The 20,191-nt window shown below is 44.1% G+C and overlaps 1 long non-coding RNA gene across 2 annotated transcripts; it reads right to left on the bottom strand.

The window, feature by feature from the left end:
* Nucleotides 1-467: 467 nt before the first annotated feature.
* LOC123567142 (uncharacterized) lies at nt 468-18,834 on the bottom strand. Of its 2 annotated transcripts, none has more exons than XR_010578702.2 (3): nt 18,479-18,834; nt 1,137-1,322; nt 468-670 (listed from the first exon to the last, which is right to left on the bottom strand). It is a non-coding gene; the product is annotated as an uncharacterized lncRNA (long non-coding RNA). The 2 variants fall into 2 exon arrangements; XR_012419440.1 differs by lacking the exon at nt 18,479-18,834 and adding an exon at nt 14,701-15,025.
* Between the last annotated feature and the right edge of the window lie 1,357 nt (nt 18,835-20,191).

Genomic DNA, 20,191 nt, shown 5'->3' with positions numbered 1-20,191 from the left:
CTTAGTTGCAAACAACAGGATCCAATCCAGTTCGTTTAATTGGAAAATGAATGTATTTAAATATTGTATAAGGCCAGAGAGACAAAGCCTGAACCTACACAGACAAGAAAAAATATCCAATATCACAGGGAGCATGGGGGATTCTTTCATGAAATCCCCCCTGCCACCACCGCTTGGCAGCGCTGATGCTCAGAACCGGACGCCAGAAACTCCACCCCTGCCATCCCCAAAGAACCCAGTGAGGGGGTGGAGGGTAGAGGATGAAGGTGAGGATGCAGTGAGAATGAGGGCTAGGTTCAGAGAGTCCTGGATTCAAACCCTCAGCCTGTCATCCGTCCTGGGCAAAGGCGATGTGCTCATGCCCTCGTTTATTCATTCTTTACACAAATATTTACAGACTGCCTCCTTTGTGCCAGGCACTGTGCTAAGTGCTGGGGATAACGTGATGAAAGAACAAAGGAATGTGGTTTGTGTTCTTGTGGTGCTCAGTTTATCAAATACAGTGCTGAAGCAAGCCCATGGGCACAGGAAGGAGGCAGAGTTCTGCCGTGAAGGAGAGGGTTGAGGAGGAAGCAGAGAAGGTGCTGCACTATTTCAGAAGGCAGCCACAGGCCCTGTCTGGGGCATCCTCAGACATCAGCATCTCAAGGCAGCACAGGTGACAGGCTCTCTGCAAACAGAAAGGAATTTGTTAATTATCATTGCTGAAGCCCTTGACTTGGACACTGTGCACCTGGCAGATCCTAGACCCTCCCAGAAATGATCACCCCTGGTCCTCCCTGCAGTCAAGGCGACAGACAAGAAGGCAGTGAGTTTGCCTTGCCTGGGTGGTGGTGGCTCGGGAGCACTGCAGACTCACTCTGCAGGGTGGCTGCCTCAGTGTTCCCATCTGAAAAAGGGAAACAGGTAGGACGGCTCAGATTATTTCCGAGGTGCTTCTAGCAGTGACCTCCTGCCAAGTGGGCTTTTGGAAAATGTGTTAAGTTTGTGGTTTCACAGGACACATCGCCACTTCCTCCTCGGAAGGCAGCGAGAGCCTCAGCATCAGAGGAGGGACACTGTGCAGGTGCAAGGGGTGTAGGGCCTGTGAACTCTACCTCTTTGCCTCAGATCTTCCCTCCAGACCTGCTCCTCACCTTGCCCCACGCCCTGGGGTCCCGGCTGTCTCCCACAGCAGATCCTGGCTCACTCCTGCTTCTCCAGGAAGTGGTTCTCCTTCCTTCTGCAGAGGCCATACCCAAAGGTCTTGCAGATCCTGGAGCTGGTGTTGAAGAAGGACCTGGGAAGGAAGGCTCCAGGTAGAAGGTAGGTGGCGGGGCTACCTAGACACAGGAGGGTCAACTAAGAGGATGGTCATCACAGAGGTCTATACAGCAAGCAGCAGAAACAACCAGCATGGCCAAGTGCGGTGGCTCACACCTGTAATCTCAGCACTTTGGGAGGCCGAGGTGGGTGGATCACCTGAGGTCAGGAGTTCAAGACCAGCCTGACCAACATGGAGAAATCCCGTCTCTAATAAAAATACAAAAACTAACCAGGTGTGGTGGCATGTGTCTGTAGTCCCAGCTACTCAGGAGGCTGAGGCAGGAGAATTGCTTGAACCTGGGAGGCAGAGTTTGCAGTGAGCTGAGATCATGCTACTGCACCACAGCCTGGGCAACAGATTGAGACTTCATCTCAAAAAGAAAAAAAAAAAAAGGTAAAATATCTTGATGAATATTTAAGATTGGAATTTAAGTCTCTGCAATTATTCAATGTCTTCATTCAGCCACAGACTTCTTCACCTCTTTAGTAAACCATCAGGTAAACAGAGGGGGAAAAAACCTGGTGAAATGAGAAGATTTGCATGGATGTGGAAGGTGTTTTCTTTTTGAAGCTAGAAATCACATTCTGGTAGATGATTAACACTTTAACTTGACCTTGAAGTCCCTGGAATGACTCATATTTAGATCCAAAGCTCTTGGGCTGAGCAGGGTTGGGTTAGGGTGCAGAGAGCAAGGCAGGACTGTGCAGGTGCAAGGTTGGACCCTGTCTTCATTTTAAATGTTTATATTTTGTTCATGGACTTTTAACATTAATTTTAATTTTTTAAACCATTGCATTAGAATGCAATTTATCTTGATGGCTGAGTTTTTTGACTTCTTACATTCTGTGTCCAAGACCTCATTAATCTCACCCTTGTCCTGAGGTAAAGCCCTGTCCCTTGGGGGTGGATGAATGAGCTGGATCTTTTGCTGAGAGCAGATTTGATGGAGACCCAGAAGGAGGGTAACACCAGAGCCCTGAGGAGGGAAGAGTGGGTGCCACAGAGTAGAAATCATTAGGAAAGGGAAGGCTGTGGTTCCTGAGGGCAGCCTCGCCTGCTGCGTAGCCCTACCTGGGGTTGCTACTCTTCCCTCTTCACCTTTTGATGATCCAATCAATGAGTTCCTGTACATTTAGAGCTCTAAAGTAGAATGATTTATCTGTTTTCTTTGAGTTGTACGAGTTGGAAATCTTTACCTGTTTAATGCTTTTTTTATTTTCTAAGTTTTCTATCATGAGCACATATTACTGCATTTAGGTATCAGGAAACAGCAAAGGAAAGACATTTAATTACTTATGTAAAGAACAGAATCATCAGGCCGGGCGCGGTGGCTCAAGCCTGTAATCCCAGCACTTTGGGAGGCCGAGACGGGCGGATCACGAGGTCAGGAGATCGAGACCATCCTGGCTGACACGGTGAAACCCTGTCTCTACTAAAAAATACAAAAAACTAGCCGGGCGAGGTGGCGGGCGCCTGTAGTCCCAGCTACTCGGGAGGCTGAGGCAGGAGAATGGCGTGAACCTGGGAGGCGGAGCTTGCAGTGAGCTGAGATCCGGCCACTGCACTCCAGCCTGGGTGGCAGAGCGAGACTCCGTCTCAAAAAAAAAAAAAAAAAAAAAGAACAGAATCATCTTCAACAGAGCAAAGCATTCTTACCACTCAAGAGACCTGAGACAGACCGAGGGAACAACACATATACGCAGGCCTTCAGTGTTTGCCTGGACTGGTGCAGTAGCCTACTCACTCAGCCACAGACTTCTTCATGTCTCTGTCTCCACCCTTGGTCCCCTACAGGCCACTCTCCACACTGCAGCCAGAGGGATCCTGTGACAATTTGAATCAGATCATGATGTCCCTGTCATTTTCCATCTCTCTTACAAAGCCTAAGTTTTTATACAGTCCTACAAGTCTTGTCCCCATAGCCTCTCTGACCGCATCATCTTCCACTCCCCCACCCCACCACTCAGCCCCAGCCACACTGGCCTCATCGCTGCTGTGCAAACACATCAGGCACAGTCTTCCTGAGGGCTTTGCACTAACGACGTCTTCTTCCTGTATTGCTCTTCTCCCAGCTGGTCACGATGCTCACTTACTTTCTACAGGTTCTGCTCTTTGACAGGTCTACATAAAAGAGCAGCACCTCCTTTACCCCCATTACTCCCTCTCCCCTTCCACTACTTTGTCTTCAAAATGCTTGTCATGACCCACATATTATCTCCTTATTTTTCAATTGCCTGCCTCCCCCAGAGGGTAGGGTCCTTTGCTGTGTTTTCTTTACAGCTATGTGTTCGAGGAGAATGATGCCTTGTAGGTTCTTGGCAAATATTTGTCAAGTGAACTAATCTGCTCAGGCTCACTGGTGCTGGGGATGGTGCTGCAGTCATTGAATAGGATGAGGATAATTAGGTTCCGTGGAAAAAAGTGTATTTGATCATGGTGCACCTCCTTATTAGGAATCGAGTTCTAACATGCTATAAGTGGTCTCAACATGGGAGGTCAGAAGAGGGGATTATTTTTTCCAACTAGGGGATCGAGAGAAGTTTTTCAGGGGTTGGCCCTGGATATGAGCTTTGTAGCACAGTTGGATTGGGACTGGAAGAGAAGAGGGTAGAAAAGTGGACTAAGGGATCGGCACAAGCCAGGTACCTGGCGAGTGGGGAGGACTTATGGCATGATTGTGAAACTGCCTTTGCAAAAATTATAACTGAGGAAATTATGACACTGAAAGAGGTCAGACCTAACCAACTCTATCTTGCTTCTACCCTTTAAGCTGTCCTTGTTCATTCCTGGGCATAGGCAGAACTAACCTTAGGAAGGAATTTAGTTGGTGGTTTGACTGAAACAAAATAGATACTAGCCCTTTCCAAAAAATACCTCCTTCTTACCTGGGGACCAGTCTGCCTTAAGTAGCTACAAAATTAGAAATTACAGTTTAGGAGTCATGCAGCCTCTGACTGCAAGAGTTTGAACCTCCCCAAATTGCTCCTGGTGATACATCACTGTTGTAAAACCTAAGGTCAGTGCTTGATCTATTTTGCAGAACCTGCACCTGATGGATCAGCCGACACCACCCAGACCGGTAATTATTAGGAATCTAGCTCTAACATGCAGCAGTCTCATGCTGTGAGATTCACCCGCCTGAAGACACTCAAAGATCTGGAGAGGATAGTAGTCGAGACATAGGAGAGTAAAGGCCTGGAGTTATTACTAATATCCCAACAGCCTGAGAGAAGCACGCCTTGGCCCTCAAGCAAACCTCCAGCAAACTCTCAGAATACAGAACAAGTTTCTTGCTCTCTGCCTACAGGTGCCTTAGGCAGCTCGGCTGTTCCAGATCCTTCTGATTAATTTTTAGAATGGGGAAATAAAGTCATGATTTCTTTTTTTTTTTTTTTTTTTTTTTTTGAGACAGAGTCTTGCTCTGTCACCCAGGCTGGAGTGCAGTGGCCGGATCTCAGCTCACTGCAAGCTCCACCTCCCGGGTTCACGCCATTCTCCTGCCTCAGCCTCCCAAGTAGCTGGGACTACAGACGCCCGCCACCTCGCCCGGCTAGTTTTTTTTTTTGTATTTTTAGTAGAGACGGGGTTTCACCGTGTTAGCCAGGATGGTCTCGATCTCCTGACCTCGTGATCCGCCCGTCTCGGCCTCCCAAAGTGCTGGGATTACAGGCTTGAGCCACCGCGCCCGGCCTAAAATCATGATTTCACATTGGATTTTTTTTTCCTTGGAGGAAGGAGGTAGGTAGACAAAGTCTTTGAGAATAAGACATTTTAGTAAAAAATGAGCAAAGAATCTGTGTGGCAGGCATCCCTACTGCACAGATGAGGAAACTAAGAATGAGTAACTTACTCAAACCACACAGCTAGTAAGTGGTGGAGCCAGGACAAGATACCATTAAGCCATAACTCAATCATTGAAGAATCTGGCTTCTACAGGGAATTCTTTCTTTCTTTTTCTTTTTTTTGGAGATGGAGTTTCACTTATGTCGCCTAGGCTGGAGTGCAATGGCACAATCTTGGCTCACTGCAACCTCTGCCTCCTGGGTTCAAGTGATTCTCCTGCCTCAGTCTCCCAAGTAGCTGGGATTACAGACACGCACCACTACATCTGGCTAATTTTTGTATTATTAGTAGAGATGGGGTTTCACCATGTTGGCCAGGGTGTTCTCGAACTCCCGACCTTAGTTGATCCACCCGCTTTGGCCTCCCAAATTGCTGGGATTACAGCTGTGAGCCACTGCACCCGGCCAGAGAATTCTTAAAATACAGATAACTGATAAGGGTCTTGGGGAGGAACTACCCAAACTCATTTCTCCCCTCTTCCTGGGCCTCACCTTAACCACCAAAGAACAGGGATGAGTGAGTCGGGAGAGCTTTTTCCTAATACCGAATACGGGGTATTGTCAGAGGCGTTTGAATCAGAGTGACTCCGTTTTGAATAGGAGCTGGGTCAAATAAGCCTGAGACCTGCTGGGCTGCTTTCCCAGAAAGTTGGGCATTCTAAGTCACAGAATGAGATAGGAGGTCGGCACAAGGTACAGGCCACGAAGACCTTGCTGATAAAATAGGTTGCAGTAAAGAAGCCGGCCAAAACCCACCAAAACCAAGATGGCAACAAAAGTGACCTCTAGTCGTCCTCACTGCTCATGATATGCTGATTATAATGCATTAGCATGCTAAAAGACACTCACACCAGCACCCTGACACTTTACAAATGCAAACATAATGTCAAGAAGTTACCCTATATGATCTAAGAAGGGGAGGAACCCTCAATTCCAGGAACTGCTTACCCCTTTCCTGGAATACTCACGGATAATCCATCCCTTGTTTAGCAAATAATCAAGAAATAATGATAAAAATAGCCAACCAGCAGCCCTCAGGGCTGTTCTGCCTATGGAGTACCCACTCTTTTATTCCTTTACTTTCTTAATAAACTTGCTTTCATTTTACTCTATGGACTCACCCTGAATTATTTTTTGCATGAGGTCCAAGAACTCTCTTTTGGGGTTTAGATTGGGACCTCTTCCCAGTAACAATATCTTTTCCAACACCAACAAATTCTCCAACACCAACTAGGTGTCCACAAATTAATTCACTTCTGACACTAATTCCTGAGTTAGCACTGTAAACCAAAAGTATCTGAAACAAGTCTCAATTTTGGAGTTTATTTTGCCACGGTTAAGGACGTGCCTGTGGCAGTCTCAGGGGAGGTCCTGATGACGTGTGCCCAAGGCGGTCGGCCTACAACTTGATTTTATACATTTTAGGGGGACATAAGACATCAATCAATACACATATGATGTACAATGGTTTGGCTCAGAAAGATGGGAGGAGCTTCCAGATCACAGGTGGATTCAAAGATTTTTTGATTGGCAATTGGTTATTATCTAAAGATCTGGAATCAATAGAAAGGAATGTCTGGGTTAGGTAAGGGGATGTGGAGACCAAGGTTTCATCACACAGATTAAGACTCCAGGTAGCAGGCTTTGAAGAGAATAGGTTGTAACGCTTCTTATAAGCTTAAGTTCTATGTTAGTGTTAATGTCCAACTCCCCCTTTCCATCATGGCCTAAACTAGTTTTACAGGTTAACTTTGAAATGCCTTTGGCCAAGAGGAGGGGTCCATTCAGATGGGTAGGGGGCTTAGAATTTTATTTTTGGTTTACAGCACAGACCTCACAGATTAAGGGCTCAGTCCCACAAGACCTGCTCTCACTTCAGATACAAATTGCAAATTCCAGGAGTCACTCACACTTCTGACTGATTGACTATATAAATTTCAGTGTTCCACAATCCCCCCTCAAGTTGGATAACTCACTAGAATGACTCTCAGAACTCAGGAAAGCATTTTGCTTACTGTTGTAAACCAAAAATAAAATTCTAAATCCCCCAGTCGATGGAATGCAGCCCCCATCCCAACCAAGGGGATTCCAAAGAAACCTGAAAAACTAGTTCAGGCCATGATGGGAATGGGGGATTGGACACGCCGCATTGCACTCACCTCCCTTTGGAATTCAGGCACAACTGACCAGCAGTAACATTGAAACAGAGATCTTAAGACTAACAAAACAGACTAGCAATAGGATACCAAATTTCAGCCTCACTCTGGTACAGTACCACATGTCAGAGAGCAGGACCTGAAAGAAATCAAAGTATTTGACCCTAAAATATATTTATTTGACATATTTTTGAAATAGTCCTGCAAAACTGTCTCTTGTGGGGAAAATCTACATTCTGTAGAGAATCCCCTTCCCTTTGCAGGTTGTTTGCCTGATTCAGGTGAGAATTAACTGAGAGTCTGACACTTTTTTAAGTCTGATAAGAAGCATTTACCATCTATTGTCTCTGAAGCCTGCTACCTAGAGGCTTCATCTGCATAATAGGAATCTTGGTCTCTATGACCCCTTATCTTAATCCAGACACTCCCTTCTATGCCTTCTGTGGATTCCAGGTCTTTAAATAAACTCCCAACCAATTACCAATCAGAAAATATTTGAATCCACCTATGACCTGGAAGCACCCCCACCCCATGCTTCCAGTTATCCCACTTTCCTGGGCCAAAGCAATGTACATCTTACTTGTACTGACTGATGTCTTACGTCTCCCTGAAATGTATAAAACCAAGCTATAGCCTGACCACCTTGGGCACATGTTGTCAGGGCCTCTTGGGGCTGTGTCACAGGCCATTGGTCACTCATATTTGGCTCAGAATAGATCTCTTCAAATATTTTACAGAGTTGGACTCTTCATCAACATAAATGTGCATATGTCTGTGAACTGCCTGGCATCTTCTTGAAATGTAGATTCTGATTCAGCAGGTCTGGGGGATGAGATGCTGTGTCTCCAACAGGTGCTCCCCCATGTCCATGGAAAGAGTTAAACTCTGTAAATATTTGAAGAGATTTATTCTGAGCCAAATATGAGTAACCACAGCCCGGGACACAGCCCTCAAGAGATCCGGAGAATGTGTGCCCAACGTGGTTGGGATTCAGCAAGACAGGAGACTTTAATCAAGTACATTTAAGAAATACATTGGTTTGGTCCAGAAAGGTGGGACAACTGGAGTGGGGGGATGTGGTTTCCAGGTAGCAGGCTTCAGAGAGAATAGATTGAACATGCTTCTTGTTGGGCTTAAGGTCTATGTTGATGTTAATGCCGGAGAGTCTAATGAGGCATGCCCGACCCCCACTTCTTGTCATGGCCTGAATCAGTCTTTGAGGTTAAATTTTAGGAGTGCCCTGGCCGAGGAGGAAGCTCGTTTAGATGGTTGTGGTGGTGGGTGAGGGATGAGGGGAGCTTAGAATTTTATTTTTGGTTTACATTCTCCTGCTTCTGGCCAAGAATTGCCAGAGGCAACATCAATGGCCAGCAAATCTTCGTTATGTCCCATAGTGTTGCCGGGATGCCATCGCTGCCTGCCCCCGGTCCATCCTGTTCCTCAATGGGATTCCCTATGGATAAGGGACCAAGAGTCAAAAGACTTACACCAGCCGGGCGCAGAGGCTAACGCCTGTAATCCCAGCACTTTGGGAGGCCGAGGCGGGTGGATCACATAAGGTCAGGAGTTCAAGACCAGCGTGGCCAACATGGTGAAATCTTGTCTCTACTAAAAATACAAAAACTTAGCCAGGCGTGATGCAGGTGCCTGTAATCCCAGCTACTTGTGAGACTGAGGCAGGAGAATCACTTGAACCTAGGAGGTGGAGTTTGCAGTGAGCCAAGATCATGCCATTGCACTCTAGCCTGGGTGACAAGAGCAAAACTCCGTCTAAGAAAAAAAAAGTATTTGTGGATTAGAACAGGAAAGGGAACCTATTCCATCCAATAGGGCACCAACTAAAGATATGAAGAAAAATTATAATCTGGTACTCTCTAGAGGATTATTGCAGCCAAGAAATAATACATGATTCAGTCTGCACTCCAAAAAAATTTAGGGCTGAAATCTAGTATCAAGTGTTACACTTTTCCTTTGAAACAATTTCTCTTTCTCTAGCCCCTTTTTAATCTATTAAAGAGAAATTATAGTAAGACCGATCTGTGTGCAAAGTGAGTTTTAGTCTTATATACTTGACCTGATTATTGCATAAAATGCAGCAGGCAGTGCTTGGCTATATAGGCCCCTTTTTAGTTGCTTTGCTGGAACTTTACTTAAACATGCTATGGCTAATTTTTGTACAATACCCATTTTCATAAGATATTTAGGTAAAGGGATTACAAGTACCTTACATAAAGCCTGTTTAAACATCTTAAATTTCATAATTCTATTAACCTGTACATTTTATGTTCTGGTCCTAGGAACTATTTTTTTCCTACCCCCGGATCATTTTACCTTTTCTGGTTCCCAGCAGGGAGTGGCATCTGTAAGACCCATGAGGGATGGCAAGTTGAGAAGCCTTCTCAAACAGTTGTATGATTCTGTGGGAGGGGTACCCATGTAAAAGGGGCTCCCTAAACCCCCAAATTTACCATGACCTGGGTAATAGGCATATTCAGTGGGAGGATATCCCCGTCATCATACAGCCAGTCCCACACGGCTCTCATATTTATGTGGATAAATGCCACTGTAAGATCTGTTTGCCTTGAGAAGAGAACTGCCCAACTCTTTCTGTAAAATGCCAAGTGGAGCCCCCCAGATGAAGCGGTTGATATGCTTCTCATAATTCCGGAGAATTCCTGAGAACTCTCAAGAATAAGCTCCTGTGCATTTGGCTCACATACACTCATCAGTGATCGCCCTATAGAGAACTGTGGGGCCTGCATCAACCCAAACGATCTCTTAAATTTTGTAGCATTTAAAATTAAGGATTTTTGTCATTAAAGTAGTGATTTTTGCAATAAATTACACAAAAGGCTTCTCAAGAAGCTGATGATGCCAATCTACAAACTGGAATAATTCCTTTATATTATTCCTTGTAGCTATAATTGGTACGTGGTTTTGCCATTCCCCCACATCGACTGTTTTCTTGGGAACCACAGGTCTCAGAGTTAACTTGGATGTAGGAATAGGAGGAAGCCAGAGGGGTAGCGGGAAATCAGGCATGAAAAGCCCCAGGCCCCACCTGCACCTCCCTCCTGAGCCCAGGACTAATTTCAGAGAGCAGAGACCGAACCTCCTTTGCCTATCATATCCCTGGGAGCCACCTCTGAATCAGCCACCACTGAATCAGCCATCACTGCACTTGGAAAGGGTAGGACTCATGCCAAAGATGGGACACCATGCCGACATTATCTTGAGACCCAAGCCGACATTGTCTTGTGGCAGAGGCAAGACCACCACAGTTTCATGGTCCCACGAAACTGATGCACCTGGTGAGCCCCAGAAACGCAGCACACAAGGAGTTTCAGAAGCTGCCATTCCCATGTCTGACCACGCGAGGGCGGCGAACCCTCAGATTGGGCCGCTCCCTTAGGCGGAGCTGTCCTGAACTTAGACCCGGGAAAGCCGTGAAAATCCACTGGGCGTCCCAGGGCAGCACTGCCCTGGGAGCTGCAACTCGAAAGCATCTGCCCCCGGCCCAGAGAGCTCGGGGCCAGGCCGTGTTACGCAGCTGGAAAGCGTGGACCCTTTGGCGGCGTGGGATAGGGCGAGTTTGCCCGCAGAGCCAGCAGCTCGCCCCCTCCTGAAATTCCAATTCTCAGGGACAGGGATGGTGACACCTGAGGAAATTCCTCAGCTACAAAGCATCATGTTTCACCTTCTTGAGCCAATTTCTTCTGTAAAAGGGAAATGGTACTGGCATTCATAAGATTTTGCAGGATCAAAGCAGAAAATCATTAGGAAAACACTTTGCAAACTGTAGAGAACATTGCAAATGTTATATATCAGGGTTTTTAAGAAAACTTTTAAATATTCTCTTTATTTGGAGAAAGAGGTAGGAAAATTCTGGAGATATAGTAACGAACAAAATGTACCAGGTGTCTGGCAAAATCTGTCCCTGTGTTTCTTTTTGAAATTGACTTGAATTTTATTTCCATTCTTAGTTGTTTAATATTTTCCTTAATTTCGAAATTACTCATTCTCCATGCTACAGCCAGTGCGATCTTTTAAAAAAGGAAATGTGATCTACAACTACATGTAATGAACGGATGAACATCGTAAACATAACGTTGAGTTAAAAACCCAGACAGAAAACAGCATCTGCTGCATGACTGCGTTTACATAGAAAGTACAACAGGCAAATAGTTGGAAGTCAAGATAGTGGTTACTCTAGGGTAATGAGTGGAGGGGGTGCTGGTAATGTCCTATAAAATTCATTGGGTTATACATTTATGCACTCTTTTCTGAATACATTATATTACACCTCAGTGAAAAGTAAAATTGTATGGGGGAAGGAAGGGAAGCTAATCGTGTCTCCACCGGCCTAAAAGCGTTCAGTCGATTCTGATTCTTCTGAATGTGAAATTTGTACTCCTTTACCCAAGTCCACCTGGTGTCCCTGGCTTCATCACCAATGGGCTTACCATGGCCACACGGGTCCTCTTTCAGGCCCTCGTGTCACTCTGTCTCATGCTGACCAGTTCTGGCCACAGGGCTGCCTCTTCCATCACTGGGAGCTCCTCCCCACATCGGAGCTGTTCCCGCCACCTGGAATGTCTTCCCTCTACATTCCTGCCAGCTCCTTCTGCTCAGCCTAGAGGTCACTTTCTCACAGAAGCTGTCCCTGAGCCTGTATCTAAATTGCACCCTCACCATGACACAAAGATGTGAACAACAAACACTAAGGATTCCAAAATGAGGGAGGGAGGGGAGCAAAGGTTGAAAAACTACCTGTTGGGTACTGTGTTCACTGCTTGGGCAACGGTATCATTAGAAGCCCAAACCTTAACATCATGCAATATACCCATGTAACAAACTTGCACACATACTCTCTGAATCTAAAAGAATTTTTAAAATAAGAAAATAAATTGTACCCCCTTAGTTCTCTCTATGAGTACCGTCTTTTTATAACACCATAATTTGTATTTATGGGATGATTATGCTTCGTTATTTGGTAAATGACCTCACCAGCTAGGCTCTAAATCAAAAAGGGCTGGGACTGTATCTGACATATTCTCAGTTGTACCAGCAGCACCTAGCACAGCGTCTCACGTAAATGGTACTTATTTATGGTTTGGCTTAACTAACACAACAAAAAAAACCTTTGGGAGGGGAGGGCATTCAATCAACAGAAAAAAAAAATGATATGTAGGGGAAAGAGAAACAAAATGTTAACAGGTATTGTATTAGTGTTGTAAGAACATGGGCGTTCTTTTTCTTTCTTTAATATGACCTATTTAATCTCTTATGTTATTTTTATGAGTAAGAAAATAAAAAACTTTAAAAATATTTTTGTACTATTTAAAATTAAGTTTTCATTTAAAACATAGACTTCTGGGTGTATTAGTCCATTCTCCATGGTATAAAGAACTTGCATGGTATAAAGAATTCTCCTGCTATAAAGAACTACCCGACGCCAGGCACGGTGGCTCACGCCTGTAATCCCAGCACTTTGGGAGGCTGAGAGGAGAGCAGATTATCTGAGGTCGGGGGTTCAAGACCAGCCTGACCAACGTGGAGAAACCCCATATCTACTAAAAATACAAAATTAGCTGGGCATGGTGGCACATGCCTGTAATCCCAGCTACTCTGGAGGCTGAGGCAGGAGAATCGCTTGAACCTGGGAGGCAGAGGTTGCAGTGAGCTGAGATCGCGCCATTGCACTTCAGCCTGAGCAACAAGACCAAAACTCCGTCTCAAAAAATAAAAATAACAAAATAACAAAACAAAACAAAACAAACCTACCAGAGACTGGGTAATTTATAAAGAAGAGGTTTAATTGCCTCATGGTTCTGCCAGCTGTACAGGTAGCGTAGCTGGGGAGGCCTCAAGAAACTTTCAATCATGGTGGAAGGCAAAGGGGAAGCAGACATGTCTTACATGGCAGGAGTGGGAGAAAGAGAGAGGGGCGAGGTGCCATACACTTTTAAACAATCAAGTATCATGAGATCTCACTATCAGGAGAACAGCAAGGGGGAAATCTGCCCCCATGATCCAACCAGCTCCCACCAGGCCCCACCTCCGATATTGGGGATTACAATTTGACATGAGATTTGGGTGGCAACACAAATCCAAACAATATCACTGAGTAAAGTGCAGATGGCAGGATAGTTATACGACAGAATGTTCATTCTCCGATTTCTATTGAATTGGAGAGGAGGAAAAAAAAAAACCAGGCCAAAAAAAAAAAAAAAAATCAGCAACAGTAAACCACCATGGGAAATAGTAGAACCTCATTCCATAAACTTCAAAAAGCAGTAGCAACAGAAAAATATAGAAATCCTGATGTGTTTCATCACGGGTCCTATCCCCAACTGCTCTGTCCCAGAAGAAGTGCAGGAGAAAGAGGAAATAATACAAAAGTCCTGAAAATTCTCACCAGTTGTTCCAGTTAGCTGCCTAACAGGATCCATACTTAGTGGCATAAAATGACAACTATTTTCTGATGCACGTGGATTCTCTAGGTCTGGAATTCAAGCAGGGCTTAGTTGGAGAATTCTTTTGCTTCTTATGGCCATGTCTGAGGTCATTCTGTGGTACCCAGCTGGGCTGGGCTGGGTTGGGCTGGACTGGAGGACCCAGGATGGCTTCAATCACATGTCTAGGGCCTTGGCAGAAAGGCTAAACTAAAAGGCTAAACTCAGCTGGGACTGTTGACCAGTGTCCACTGCATGTTCTTTTCAGCAGTGGCCTCTGGGTAGTCAGACTTTTCACATGGACATCAGCATCCCCCAGAGCCAGCATCTCAAGAGTGCAAGATGGAAGCACAGCCTTTTTTGACCTAGCCTCAGAAATCACACAGCATCTCTTCCACTACATTCTGCTGATCATGATGGAGTCAGCAAGGTCAGCCCAGATTCAAAGAGGAGATTGACCCCAATTCACAATGGGACAAGTGCCAGAAAAATTGCAGACATGTTTTTAAACTGAGACAGAGTAGTTAAAATTTTCCTATATGTAAAATATAATAACTTCCTCCAAGACCCCCCGACCTACCCCTGCTGCCCTACTTCCCACTAAAAAAAAAAAAAAAAAAAAAAAAAAAATCGTGGCCTTGTGCAGTGGTTTATGCCTGTAATCCCAGCACTTTGGGAGGCTGAGGTGGAAGGATCACTTGCATCCAGGAGTTTGAGACCAGCCTGGGCAACATAGCAAGACCCTATCTCTACAAAAAATAAAAAATTAGCCAGTCATGGTGCCACACACCTGCAGTAGTCCCAGATACTCAAGAGGCTGAGGTGGGAGGATTGCTTGAGCCTGGAAGGTCAAAACTGCAGTGAGCCGTGATCATGCCACTGCACTCCAGCCTGGGTGACAGAGTGAGTTTGTCTCAAACAACAAACAAACAAACAAATACCTCATCCTATTTTGACATCAAACTCAGCTCCAGTTTCTGGAGCTTATCTACATCAAGTCCAGCTGCAAAAAGGCGTCTTGGGGTCTGTTCCATGGGTAGAGTTTCTCTCCATCTGAAAACCTGTGAATTAAAGAGACATGCTTTCTGCCTCACATGCTCCCAACCTGCAATGGCGAGACTGGCACAGGAAACCACTACGTTCACTACTGTTTTAAAAGGGGAAGTTCAGAGCAATCACTGAGCCCTGGCAATTCTGAAATTGAATTGTGTACCTGTTGCCAGAGGTTCAGTCCTGTTGCCTGGGTTCTTGGCTCCACTCTCATTCTTACTTGCTTTTCCATAAGAAATGGCTCTTGTTTACAACTGAGTAGGCTTCTTGTTCTGTGTCTTAACAGAATACCTGAAACTGGGTAATTTATTAAAAACCAATTTTATTTCTCACAGTTCTGTAGGCTGGGAAGTCAAGCCTACAGAAGGTCAAGGGGATGCACCTGGTGAAAGCCTTTTTGCTGGTGGGGACCTTCTGCAGAGTCCTGAGGCAGTTCAGGACATCACATGGTGAGGGGGCTGAGCATGCTAAATTATGTCTGTCTTCGTCTTATAAAGTCACCAGTCCCACTCCTGTGACAATCCATTAATCCATTTATCCGTGAATGGATTAATCCATTCATGACCCAACCACCTCTTAAAGACCCCACCTCTCAGTACTGCCACATTAGGGATTAAATTTTAATATGAGTTTTGGAGAGGAGTGTTAGAAAACTGCATGCAAAAAGTCAAGATGAATCCCCAGAAAATTCAAGTCCCTTGTTACTACCCAAGCTCTTAGGATCTCAGCAGAGATAAAAAGTCCACCAAGGCTTGCCATTCCCCAAGGCTCAAATTTCTCATTGATTGACTGATCCAAAGCTCCAGGGAAACTTTCTCATAAATGGAATAACCCATCACTAGAGGGAGCCAACAACTGTGGTTCCAGGAATTTAAGAAAATCTCCAGAGAGCAGAGCCCAGACTGCCCATCATAGTCAAGAGACATCTCCAATAGCATTCCCTTCTTCCCTCAACTCCATGACTTTAGTCTCCACAGAAGTGTATAGAAGCAAACTTCAGACTGCAATTTGGGGATAGGGGATGGGAATAACAATAGAGCTCAGATATGGTGAGAAGGAAACCAAAGAGAATATATTGACACCAATTAGAATAAGCAAAAGGACAGGGCAGAGTTGCCCAAACTGAGCATGAGGAAGATGAAGGGAAATCACAGAGTAGCTATGCACCATACTACATGCAGTTATAAGGAAGAAAGAAAATAAAGCAGGGACGGAGGGGAGAAAGGAAAAAAAAGAAGAAAATTAAAAAGGAAAGGACATTGGAGAAAGGAAATAGACACAAAGAACTCAATTCGGAAGAAAATCTGAGAAGAGGAAAAATTTCCAGGAGGGCTTTCAGCTTAAAAAACAAAAGCTTTAATAAAATAAGACATTAGGCTGGGCTCAGTGGTTCAGTGGTTCACACCTGCAATCCCAGTTTGGGAGGCCAAGGTGGGAGGATTGCTTGAGGCTAGGTGTTCAAAACCACCCTGGGCAACATAACAAGATTTCATTTCTGAAAATAAATAAATAAATAAATAAATAAATATTTTAAAATAAATAAAAATGTAAAAGACCCTTAAAATGGGTATTAAGGAAATAAATTGAAGATCTAGGTAACACCACTAAAAAAATTGCAAATAAATTGAAAATATCAAGGAAGAAACAAGTCAGAGCTACAAATCAATTTACTAGCATAGAATTAAAGTTGGGGATAGTAAATACCAATAGCCTGGGCCAGGCGTGGTGGCTTCACGCCTGTTGGCCAAGGTGGGTGGATCACCTGAGGTCAGGAGTTTGAGACCAGCCTGGCCAACATGGTGAAACCCCATCTCTACTAAAAATACAAAAATTAGCCAGGCATGGTGGCGTGCACCTGTCATCCCAGCTACTACAGAGGCTGAGGTGGGAGAATCACTTGAACCCAGGAGGCAGAGGTTGCAGTGAGCCAAGATTGCAACACTGCACTCCAGCCTGGGCACCAGAGAGAGACTCCATCTTAAATAAATAAATAAATATCAATAGCCTAGAAAGAGGAAAAAAAAAGTCAAATTATTTTTTTAAATATTAGTTTATCATGTGTCAGATATTAATTATTGACATTAATTTAAGTATTTTAAATATAGATATATGTTGACTATATTAATGAACACTATCCTATAAGGTAGTATTGGGGAAAGGGTTAACTCAGCAGGTCCGGGTTGTTATAACCCTACACATTCCTAGAAAGGTCTGTTTTCAGGACTGATCTTTGGCTTCCTCCTGGGAACTGAGCTCATAGACTCTTCTGGATGATGAAAGTGAAAGTTTTTTTGCATGCCTGAGGCCTTGGGCCACACTGTACCAGTTAGTCCACATAGTGTACACTAGCAATGATTTATGGTGAATGCCCCCTTTTTCTCTGGGGGTCTGGAGCTTTGTTAACTGAGGTAGGTCATGCAGGCAGTGTATGCCTATGAATGATCCTCAGCAAAAAGCTGAGATGCCCAGGCCTGGGTAAGCTTGCCTGGTTGACAACACTTTGCATGTGTTGTCATGCATCATTGCTGGAGGGACTAAGCATATCCTGTGCTACTCTCTAGGGAGGAGACACTCACAAGTTTGCGCCTGGTTTCCTCCAGACTTCATCCTATGCATATTTTCTCTTTGTTAATTTTCTTCCGTATCTTTTTGCTGTAAACTTACATATAACAACAATTTTATTCTGTATTTTTTTTTCTGTAAACTTAAGTGTAACAAGTATAAACTTAAGTCCTATGAGTCCTTTTAGAGAATTAAACCTGAGTGTGGTGTTGGGGACTCCAAACACAGGTAGTTTCCACTATTATCTCCAAATAGAAACTGTAGTACATAGATATTAAATGCCTTGTGCAAAGTCATGCTGATATTGAATGGCAAACTGGAATTCAAATTATCTGACTCCAGTGCCCATGGTTCTAACAACTACTTACAAGTGAAGATAATCTGACATAATTAATGTCTCTTCAATAGAAAAGTCCACAATTGAAACAGAAAACTTATTCAAAGATATAATACAGGAAAATTTCCCTTTTAAAAAACATGCAGCCTGAAAAAGCACTCCTTTTCCAAAATGATGCAGAATGATATCAAAATATTGTTAAGTTACTGAAACTTGAGGATAAGCAATGATATTTTTAGATATTCATGTAGGGAAAAATGTCACCTTTAAGACAGAAAAACATTCAGGCTGCACCATAACAACATTCACTGGCAGAATTCAGTGAAGCTAAGTCCACAACTGTCCTGGAGAAAAGAAAACATGATCTAGGATTTTTTTACCCCATAAAATTGTCCTTCAAGTATAAAGAACATATGCAAAAATTCAGGGAAAACAATATCCATAAACTCTTCATTTTTGTAGATTATTTTTGTTAATCTAACAAAATGCTGATGAGGTTATCCTGAAGTTACTGATAGTTGCTTTATATGATAGAGCATTAATATCCAATATGGTAGCCACTGACCATACACAACTATTGAGCACATGAGGTATGGCTAATATTAATTGTTATATGCTATAAATGTTAAAGTACACACCAGATTTCAAAGACTTAATACAAAGAAAAGTAAAATATTGCATTAGTTTTTATTTCATATTAATGATATATTGAAATGATATTTTAGATATACTGCACTCAGTTAAATAAACTATAATTAAATTAATTTTACCTTTTTTTTTCTTTTTTCTTTTCTTTTCTTTTTTTCTTTTTGTGAGACAGGGTCTCCTTCGCTGTCACTCAGGCTGGAGTGCAGTGGCACAGTCTCAGCTCACTATTAGCCTCAACTTCCCCAGCTCAGATGATCCTCCCACCTCAGCCTCCCAAGTAGCTGAAACTACAGGCACATACCAGCACACCCAGCTAATTTTTTTGTTTTCAGTAGAGACAGGGTTTTGCCATGTTGCCCAGGCTGGTCTCAAATCCCTGAACTCAAGTGATCTGCCCACTTCAGCCTCTCAAAGTGCTGGGATTACAGGCATGAACCACTGTGCCTGGCCCCTATTTTTACTTTTTAGAATAGCTACTGGGAAATTTAAAATTCGATGTGTGGTTTGTATTATATTTCTGTTGCACAGCACCATAGTAGACTTTGGGGAGAGATTTCACTTGTTTGTACTATTTAGTTTAGTTTGATCTTTTAAAATAAGTATGGTTATTCATATAAAACAATAAACTCATTATTCCTAAATTGAATAAATAAACCAATGGACAAAGAGCTATGCTTTCTCCCCTGGGATGTTGAGACAACTAGCTGGGAGGCTCTGGATGGGAACCAATAACAAAAGAATGGAGAACAGCTGTTCATTGTCCAGCCCACTCCCTTTACAGATAGGAAAACTGAGACCCCAAAGGTCACTTACCACTCTAAAATCTCATGGACTCAAGTGTGCAGTAGATGAGGCTGAAGACTGGCATTTCAGATGAGGCAGGAATACTGACTTAGGGGACATTCTCAGTAGCTCCCACGAGCCCCTCTAAGGTATGTGGCACCACCTCCAGACAAGGAGTCCACTTCATCCTGGCTCATGCCTCTTGCCCAGTGTGCTTCCTCTTCCAAGAAATCAAAAACAAGATACTTTCTTTGGCCTATGGAAATAGGGACTCTTTTTTTCTGCAGGTATAAGTTCCAGCCTCCCAGCCCTGGCTTAGAACTCTCAGCCCTTGGCACCATGGAGCTCAGCAGCTTCTGTGCCCTGCCTTGCCATCTGCCTGGTGGGCATGACCAGCTCAGAAAATACCCCAAGTGAGCTGAGGTGTTATTGGGAAAGAGGACCCTGAGACCCATAGCCTATGGGACAGGGCTGACTCCAACAGGCTACCCGGTCACTTTCACCTCAGGGGGAATCCAAGGCCCAGATATTGAAAGGGCTCACCTGTGGTCACCATTCAGTCTGGGGGAAGACCTGGGGCCAGACCTCCCAGATGCCAGTTTGATTTAATTAAATCTTCACCAAATTATATTATTATTATTGTTATTGTTATTATTATTTAGAGATGGAGTCTCACTCTGTCACCCAGGCTGGAGTGCAGTGGCCTGATCTCGGCTCACTGCAACCTCCACCTCCCGGATTCAAGCAATTCTCCTGCCTCAGCCTCCCGAGTAGCTGGGACTATAGGCACCCGCCATCACGCCCGGCCAATTTTTGTATTTTTAGTAGACGCAGGGTTTCACCATGTTGGCTAGGCTGGTCTCGAACTCCTGACCTCAAATGATCCACCCACCTTGGCTTCCCAAAGTGCTGGGAGTGGCGTGAGCCACCACACCCGACCCAAATTTTTATTATAAACCCAACATATATTTTTGTTTTAAAAAGACAAACAATACATAAATTGTTATAAAGTTAAAAGTGAGTTCCCCGTTTTACATAGTCTTATTCCAAAA

Source organism: Macaca fascicularis, chromosome 10, assembly GCF_037993035.2.
Source record: "Macaca fascicularis isolate 582-1 chromosome 10, T2T-MFA8v1.1".
NCBI classification, from domain to species: Eukaryota; Metazoa; Chordata; class Mammalia; order Primates; family Cercopithecidae; genus Macaca; species Macaca fascicularis.
This window is presented reverse-complemented; position numbering and strand designations above follow the sequence as displayed.